Below are 7,935 nucleotides of genomic sequence, written 5' to 3'. Positions count from 1 at the left end.
CTCTCGGTACTTGCTAAAATGTAGTCTTGTCAAAAAGCCCTGATGCTATCTTAAATGACAGAATAAGAGTACAGATGGCTTCACAGCAGAATCTGAACACCAGATTGAGCTAGTATAATTCTGTCACCATGGGCAGTATTATTACTTTTCACTTCTGGTGTTTTTGGTCTGCGCTTGCATATCCTAGCAGGCATTGGCAATCAGGACACTCCCTGCAGTTAAGGTGGGATGACACGCTCACTGAGGGATTACCAATTGTGATGTAAGCATTGCAAATTTATTGAGTGATAATCTGCACTTGATTACCAGAAAATGGGACTTTCAGTGTGGCAATCGGGCATTTCATGTTGCTGACATTCTGGCATTTTGTGTGGAAAAGAAGTGCAGATGAGACTTGGACTACATCACGTAGAAACTGTCACGGTAACTTTCTTCAAAACGTTTAAAGTAAAAGCACATGCTTTATATTGTAATATAATTAACAATTTTCCTATTTAAAAATTGAATCTAAACTTTCATTGGTTTTGGGTGGTAATGAGGTTTCCAATGCCTTTCACACTGCTGTTTTTCCAAAAGCAGATAATCATTGAGATTCAAATGTTTGTGTCAATTTTGCTTAATCGTAACTCTCTTGACTCTTTCACAAATTTGTGTGCTCAAACTCAGTGCTTGAAATCACGTAATCTATGGTGATACTTCAGTATCGTGCTGAAGGAATGCTGAAATGTCAGCTCTGTTGTCTTTCATATGAGTTATTTAAATGTAAAAGATTCCCTGGCTCCTTGAAGAAAGTAGTCTGGAGACAATACACATTTCTTTAACCTGTGTTTAATGTTCCCTCCACCCACATTGTCTGTACCTTTAAGACCTGGCTGGCTGTAGGATTCGCATTCTAATCAGTATTCTGCAACTTGATTTTGTCTGTTTGCACTGTTTGAGAGCACATTTCCACTCCATCTGACGAAGGAGCAGCGCTCCGAAAGCTTATGGTATTTGCTACCAAATAAACCTGTTGGACTTTAACCTGGTGTTGTGAGACTTCTTACCGTGTTCACCCCAGTCCAACGCCGGCATCTCCACATGCTTGAAGAAAAGCAGTGGTTTCTGTGGTATCCTGGTTAACGTTCATCCTTCAGCAGCATCACCAAAACAAATTTACTGCTTGTTTACCTCATTTGTTCTGTTTGGAAACTGTTCTTTCACCCAAAAATCAACCTTATAAACTTTGTAAAAGTACGTTACAAAACAATTCAACTTGACAGAAAGTACAATAAAATTCAACTTGTCTCCATACAGCACGTTCCACACTTACATACCTTTATACAATTGTAATACTCTTGATATTCATAATTATACATTGCATGACAGGTGTACAGCTTCAGAGGTTCTGCAGATTTTCCAGCCTCTCAATATACTATAACTGAAAAGTTTTAGACGGTGATCTTTCCCCGTTGTGCCTCTGCGGTGGCTGACTCAAGCTTTAGTGCATTTGTCTTGCTCTGTTTGGGAACTTGCTGTGTGCAAAATGACTGCTACATATACCCACATAATAGAGACCATGCAGTAATTGGTCATGTGTAGGGCATCCTGAGCAAGTGCTAGGTGCTTTACAGATAACATACTTTATTACAAAGATTTATCGGAATAAGGAGGAAAAACAAATTACCTCCAAGTTATCAGAAAATGTAATAACTTACCTACTATATACTATTTATAAACTATTCTATTTATAAACTTCTACTTTTCTTTAGCTACCTAATTCTTGGAGCAACTGTCAGAGGCTGAACCAGACTGTTTGTGACTGGGGTGCCACATTTGACCATGAGATGAGCTTCCAAGCACATATCTGCACTTTCACTAAGACCGCCAATTTACACCACTGTAACATCGGCAGATTCTGCCCCAGTCTCATCTCATAGGCTGCTGAAACCCCCATCCATGTCTTTATCACCTCTCCCAGTGCGCCCCTGGCCAGTCTGCCATGTTCTGAACCCTGTAAGCTGGCAGTCATTCAAAATTCTGCTGCCAGTGTTCTTACAACGAGCAAGTCCAGTTCACCCATTAGTTCTCTGCTTGCTAATCTACATTGGCTCTCAGTCAAGCATAAACATAAAATTCGGCCCCAAGGATGAGAATTTTATGTGCCCCAGTGGATATGTTTCCCATGGGATGGAGTCAAGTAAAATAGGATAGACACCCATCCTACCACCTTCCCGCCCATCCACTTGCTCACCCCCATAATAATGGGAGGCCGGTGGGTGCCAAAGTCAACAACCTGCTTGACATATTGAAATGAAAAGCTAAGAGTGAAGTAGACTTGTTATCAAGCATATTGACCCTCGTACTACTCTGCCCACACCATTTGGTGTGGGCCGCAGGGCAGGAACAGGAAGGCCGATTTTTAAACTGAAATGGTTTAAGGGCGGGAAGGCAGGCGGGTCACTCTTCTGGGGCTGCCTTTGTCAATCAAGGGGCAGCTTCCTTTAAAGTGAACCTCCCTCCCACCCCCACCTCTCTTATACTCATTCCTTCCCTTAAACCCACTCCTACCCCCATTCTGCCCCTCTCCCGAAACTTCGCCAAATCATCCTGACCCAAGACTCCAAACTTGCCTGCTCCAGGCATCCACTGCTGGCTTCACCAGCAGTCCTGGAGCTGCCACTGACACCTTCCTGGTGCGGCTGGGACTGATAGAGCTGCCGGCAGCTCCACAGCACTTTGGTTGGCGACTCCAGAGATACTCGGCGTCGTTAGTGATCCTAGCATCGCTTCATGGCTGTTTGGTGTGTGTTGGCTTCATGCTAGCATTTCCGGGGAGGCATAGTGTCCATGTTCCCCTGGACCCCTCACCATCCCCATATTATTCTGCTTCCTTTCAAATTCCTCTCTGTAATCTTTTCTAACCCCGCAACCTTTGGAGATAACTGCGCTCATGAATTTTGGTCTTTTGAGTATCCCTGATTTTAATTGCTTCACAATTGGTTGTCATGGTTTCAGCTGCTTTGACCTTAAGCTCTGGAATTCTCTCCCTAAACTTCTCTAATGCTCCACTTCCCTTTCCTCCTTTAAGAAACCCCTTAAAAATATTTAACAATGCCCTAACATTGCCATATGTGGTCCTGTGTCACACTTTGCTTTAAAACATTCCTGTAAAATGCCTTAAGATGGTTGATGATGTTAACTGTGCTATATAAATATAGACTGGTATTTAAAGTAGGTAGCTTGAAATATTTAATATTTAATACTCTGCATTCTAAAATATATTTAATAGTCTTCTCAAAGACAAAGATAAACATAGAAGTAATAAACTTTTTCGAAAAGTTAACTAAAGTATATTTTCTAATGTTAAACAATTGATATTTCATGGAATTGTCTTTATTCGGTTTAGTATATCTAAGCATAAATTAATCTTTTATTTTCACTGTTCTTGGGATGCGATCACCGCTGAGAAGGCCACCTTTTATAGCCTATCCCTAATTGCCCTTGAGAAGGTTGTGGTGAGCCAACGTTTTGATCCATAGCAATCCATGTGGTGCAGGTACGCCCGAAGTGCTGTTAGGATGGAATTTCCAGGATTTCAACCCAGTGACAGTGATGAAATGGTGATATTGTTCCTAGTCAGGAGAGTGAATAGCTTGAAGTGGAATTTGCAAGTTGGTGGTGTTCCCATGCATCTGCTGTCCTTTTCCTTGAAGTTGGTAGAAGTTGCAGATTTGGATGGTGCTTTTGATGGAGGCTTGGTGAGTTGCTGCAGCGCAAACTGCTGCCGCTGTACATCGATGGTGGAGGGGGTGAATGTTTAAGGTGGTGGATGGGGTGCCAGTCAAGTGGCCTGCATTGCCTTTGATGGTGTCGAGCTTCTTGAGTTTTGGTGGAGCTGCTCTTATCCAGGCAACTGGAGAGTATTCCATCACACTCTGACAAATACTAAAACTCAATATACTGGGACTAGACTGGTACAAGAAGTAGATCTAGATTAGCTTCGAGGGACTGTGGCAGTTAAATGAGGTATCTGGAGGAACTTCCATTTGACAAACAGGAAACTGTTTAGTGCATATAATATTTTTCTTCATTTATGTCATAGACGCACCAAAGAAAATTTTTCATAGCCTTATCTCTCAGAACATAGTTGAACTCATCTACTTAGAATCCATACCAGAACTAAAACTTGCAAAAAACTGTATACTGGAATCTGCATGGTGAATAATAGTAATTAGTAGATTGTTGAAAATCCACTAAACTTGGCCTTATACAAGTCCTGTAGCAACATTCTAATCACAGAAGACAAGTACAATCTAAAGACCCAAATAAATTATCCAGGTTTGTTCATCAAATAAAAGAAAAAAATACAAATCACAGATGTAACATCGGCTTGTAATGAGGCAATCTTGCAAAAAGCATTGTTCTATAATAATTCTGACAAACTACCAATAAGTGACTAATTTAAGGACAGGTCAAGGAATATTTCACTATGCTCACCTTGACAGAAGAATGACCAACACTGAAAAATGTATTCCTACTCTCTGTTTCCTGTTAGCTAACCAATCCTCTATTCATGCTAATTTCTTATTGCCTACACCACGAGTTCTTATTTTGTGAGTAATCTTTCATATGGTACTTTATCAAATACCTTTTGTAAACCAAGCACACCACATCTACAGGTTCACTTTATCCACATTGCTTGTTACTTACTCAAAGATTTCTAATAAATTAGTCAAATGCAATTTCCCTTTTACAAAACCAGGTTGACCCTGCTTAGTTTTCTAAATGTCCTGCTATTCCTTAATGGATTCTAGCATTTTTCCTATGATAGTCATTAAGCCATCTGGCCTATTGTTTCCTGCTTCCTGCCTTCATGTTTTCTCAAATAGAGAGTATTTGGCGATTTTCTAATATGCTAGGACCATTCCAGAACCTCGGGAAATTTGGAAGTTCATAAACAATGTGTCCACTATTTCTGCACTCACTTCTTTTAATGCCATCAATGCCTCTACTTTCTCAGAAGGCTAAGGAAATTTGATGTGTCCGCTACGACTCTCACTAACTTTTACAGATGCACTATAGAAAACATCCTTTCTGGTAGTATCACAGCTTGGAATGGCTCCTGGTCTGCCCAAGACCGCAAGAAACTACAAAGAGTTGTGAATAAAGCCCAGTCCATCACGCAAACCAGCTTACCATCCATTGACTTTGTCTACACTTCCCGCTGCCTCAGAAAAGCAACCAGCATAATCAAGGACCCGGCGCACCCCGGACATACTCTCTTCCACCTTCTTCCGTCGGGAAAAAGATACAAAAGCCTGAGGTCAAGTATCAACTGACTCAAGAACAGCTTCTTCCCTGCTGCATCAGACTTTTGAATGGACCTTATATTAAGTTGATCTTTCTCTACACCATAGCTATGACTATAACACCACATTCTGCATCCTCTCCTTTCCTAGTCTATGTACGGTATGCTTTGTCTGTATAGAACATAGAACATTACAGCGCAGTACAGGCCCTTCGGCCCTCGATGTTGCGCCGACCAGTAAAACCAATCTAAAGCCCATCTAACCTACACTATTCCAATATCATCCATATGTTTATCCAATGACTATTTAAATGCCCTTAATGTTGGAGCAAGAAACAATACTTTTCACTGTATACTAATACATGTGACATTAATAATTCAAATCAAATAAGGTTCAGGGGACTTGTCAATCTTTGATTCTAATTGTTATCTCTGTACCTTTTCCCTAGTGATTGTGATTGTTTTAAATTCCTCCCTTCCATTTACCTCTTGATTTCCAAGTGTTCCTGGCATGTTCTGATGTCGCCTACAGTGAAGACAGACACAAAATACCCATTCAACATTTCTGCCATTTCCTTGTTTGCTATTAATCCTCCAGTCGCACCCTGTAAGGGACTAACGCTCACTTTAGTTACTCTTTTCCTTAATAATGGAATAAATACTTGTAGAATCTCTCACTATTTGTTTGATATTGCAAGCTATTTTTTCTCGTACTTTAATTTCTCCCCTGTGATTCTTTGCTGATTTCTAAAATCTATCCAATCTTCTGACCTGCCACGAATCTTATCAGTATTGTGTGCTTTTTCTTTCAACTTGATATTATCTTTAACTTCCTTAGTTAGCTATGGATTGTACATCCTTCTCATAGCGTCTTCTTTCTCACGTTATTTTTCCAATTACTTTTAACCTATTTTCCCAGTTCAGTGGATGTGTGTGTATATGTACACAAATCATCGTGTGTGCGAGTCACCAAATTTTAAAAAAGTGTTAAGGTTATTAACTAAACTACAGATACAAAGCATTAAAATACAGATGAAGGAAAAAGATAGTTAAAGATGAGATTTACAACCACACTCTGTGAGATATCAGAGTGGGCCCATTGTTTGAATTCCTTTTCCCCCGAAATATAGGGATTGAAACTTGAGTTTTAGTTTAACAGCTACAATGGCTTGTGAGGCTGAAGAGTCAAACCTTTTTTTCATAGGTAGACTTGATAGATTGAGAAGATGCCGGAGAAAGTTTATGGCTGTTTTGCTTACTAGAAAGTGCATGTAAGTGAACTGGTGCGACGACAATAACCTCTTCCTTCATGTCAACAAAACGAAGGAGATAGTCATTGACTTCAGGAAGCACAGTGGAGGGCATGCCCCTGTCTACATCAATGGGGATGAAATAGAAATGGTCAAGAGCTTCAGGTTTTTAGTTGTCCTGATCACCAGCAACCTGTCCTGATCCCCCCACACTGACACTATAGTTAAGAAAGCCCACCAACACCTCTACTTTCTCAGAAGATTAAGGAAATTTAGCATGTCTGTTACGACTCTCACTAACTTTTACAGATGCACCATAGAAAGCATTCTTTCTGGTTGTAGCATAGCTTGGTCCGGCTCCTGCTCTGCCCAAGACTGCAAGAAACTACAAAGGGTCGTGAACGAAGCCCAGTCCATCACTCAACCAGGCCTCCCACTCACTGACACTGTCTACACTTCCCGCTGCCTCGGAAAAGCAGACAGCATAATTAAGGACCCCACGCAAACCGGACATTCTCTCTTCCACCTTCTTCCATCAGGAAAGATACAAAAGTCTGAGGACACGTACCAACCGACTCAAGAACAGCTTCTTCCCTGTTGCCATCAGACTTTTGAATGGACTTACCTCGCATTAAGTTGATCTTTCTCTACACCCTAGCTATGAGTGAAACACTACATTCTGCACTCTCTCGTTTCCTTCTCTATGAACGATATGCTTTGTATAGCGCACAAGCATCAATACTTTTCACTTTACTCAGTTCCACTTTAACCCTTTATGTGACACACTCAATTTCAATAAGTCATTATTTCTAACAAGCAAGGATGTTAATTACATTGAGCTCCTTTGAAGTGCCTTGCTGTCTCCTATTCCTTTAGAAACCAAAGGGTTTTCAGACTTTTTAGAAGTTTCAATCAACATCCCGGTGAAATCTTTGCATTTTAATTATTTTTCGTAGCCATCTCAAGGGATAACAAACTTTGAACAAACACAGAAACTTGCCAGATTGTCAGTTCATGCTTTGATTTTTTAAAATAAAAGTAGCTTTTAAACTAAATTTAGAAATTTGAACACAGAAATATACCTTTAAAATGTTCCTTAAAATATTTAATCTCTCAAATACATGTTCAAGAATCCCTATAATTGCTTGTATTTAGAGGCACTAGTCTTAGACCCACACTTCAATCCCTCTCTCCCACAAATTGAATGCAAAATGTTATGTTATGATCACTGTTATCTAAAGGTTCAGTTACTATAAGGTCATTAAATAAACCTGCTTCATTACCCAGTCTAGAATCGCCTGTCTGATTAGCTCTAGAATGTGCAGCTCTACAAAATTGTTCCAAAAATACGCTTATGTATTCATCTTCCAGATTGCCTTTGCTTCTCTGATTTGT

This window comes from Mustelus asterias, chromosome 16, assembly GCF_964213995.1.
Source record: "Mustelus asterias chromosome 16, sMusAst1.hap1.1, whole genome shotgun sequence".
Lineage (NCBI taxonomy): Eukaryota > Metazoa > Chordata > Chondrichthyes > Carcharhiniformes > Triakidae > Mustelus > Mustelus asterias.
Note: the sequence above shows the minus strand (reverse complement) of the source record.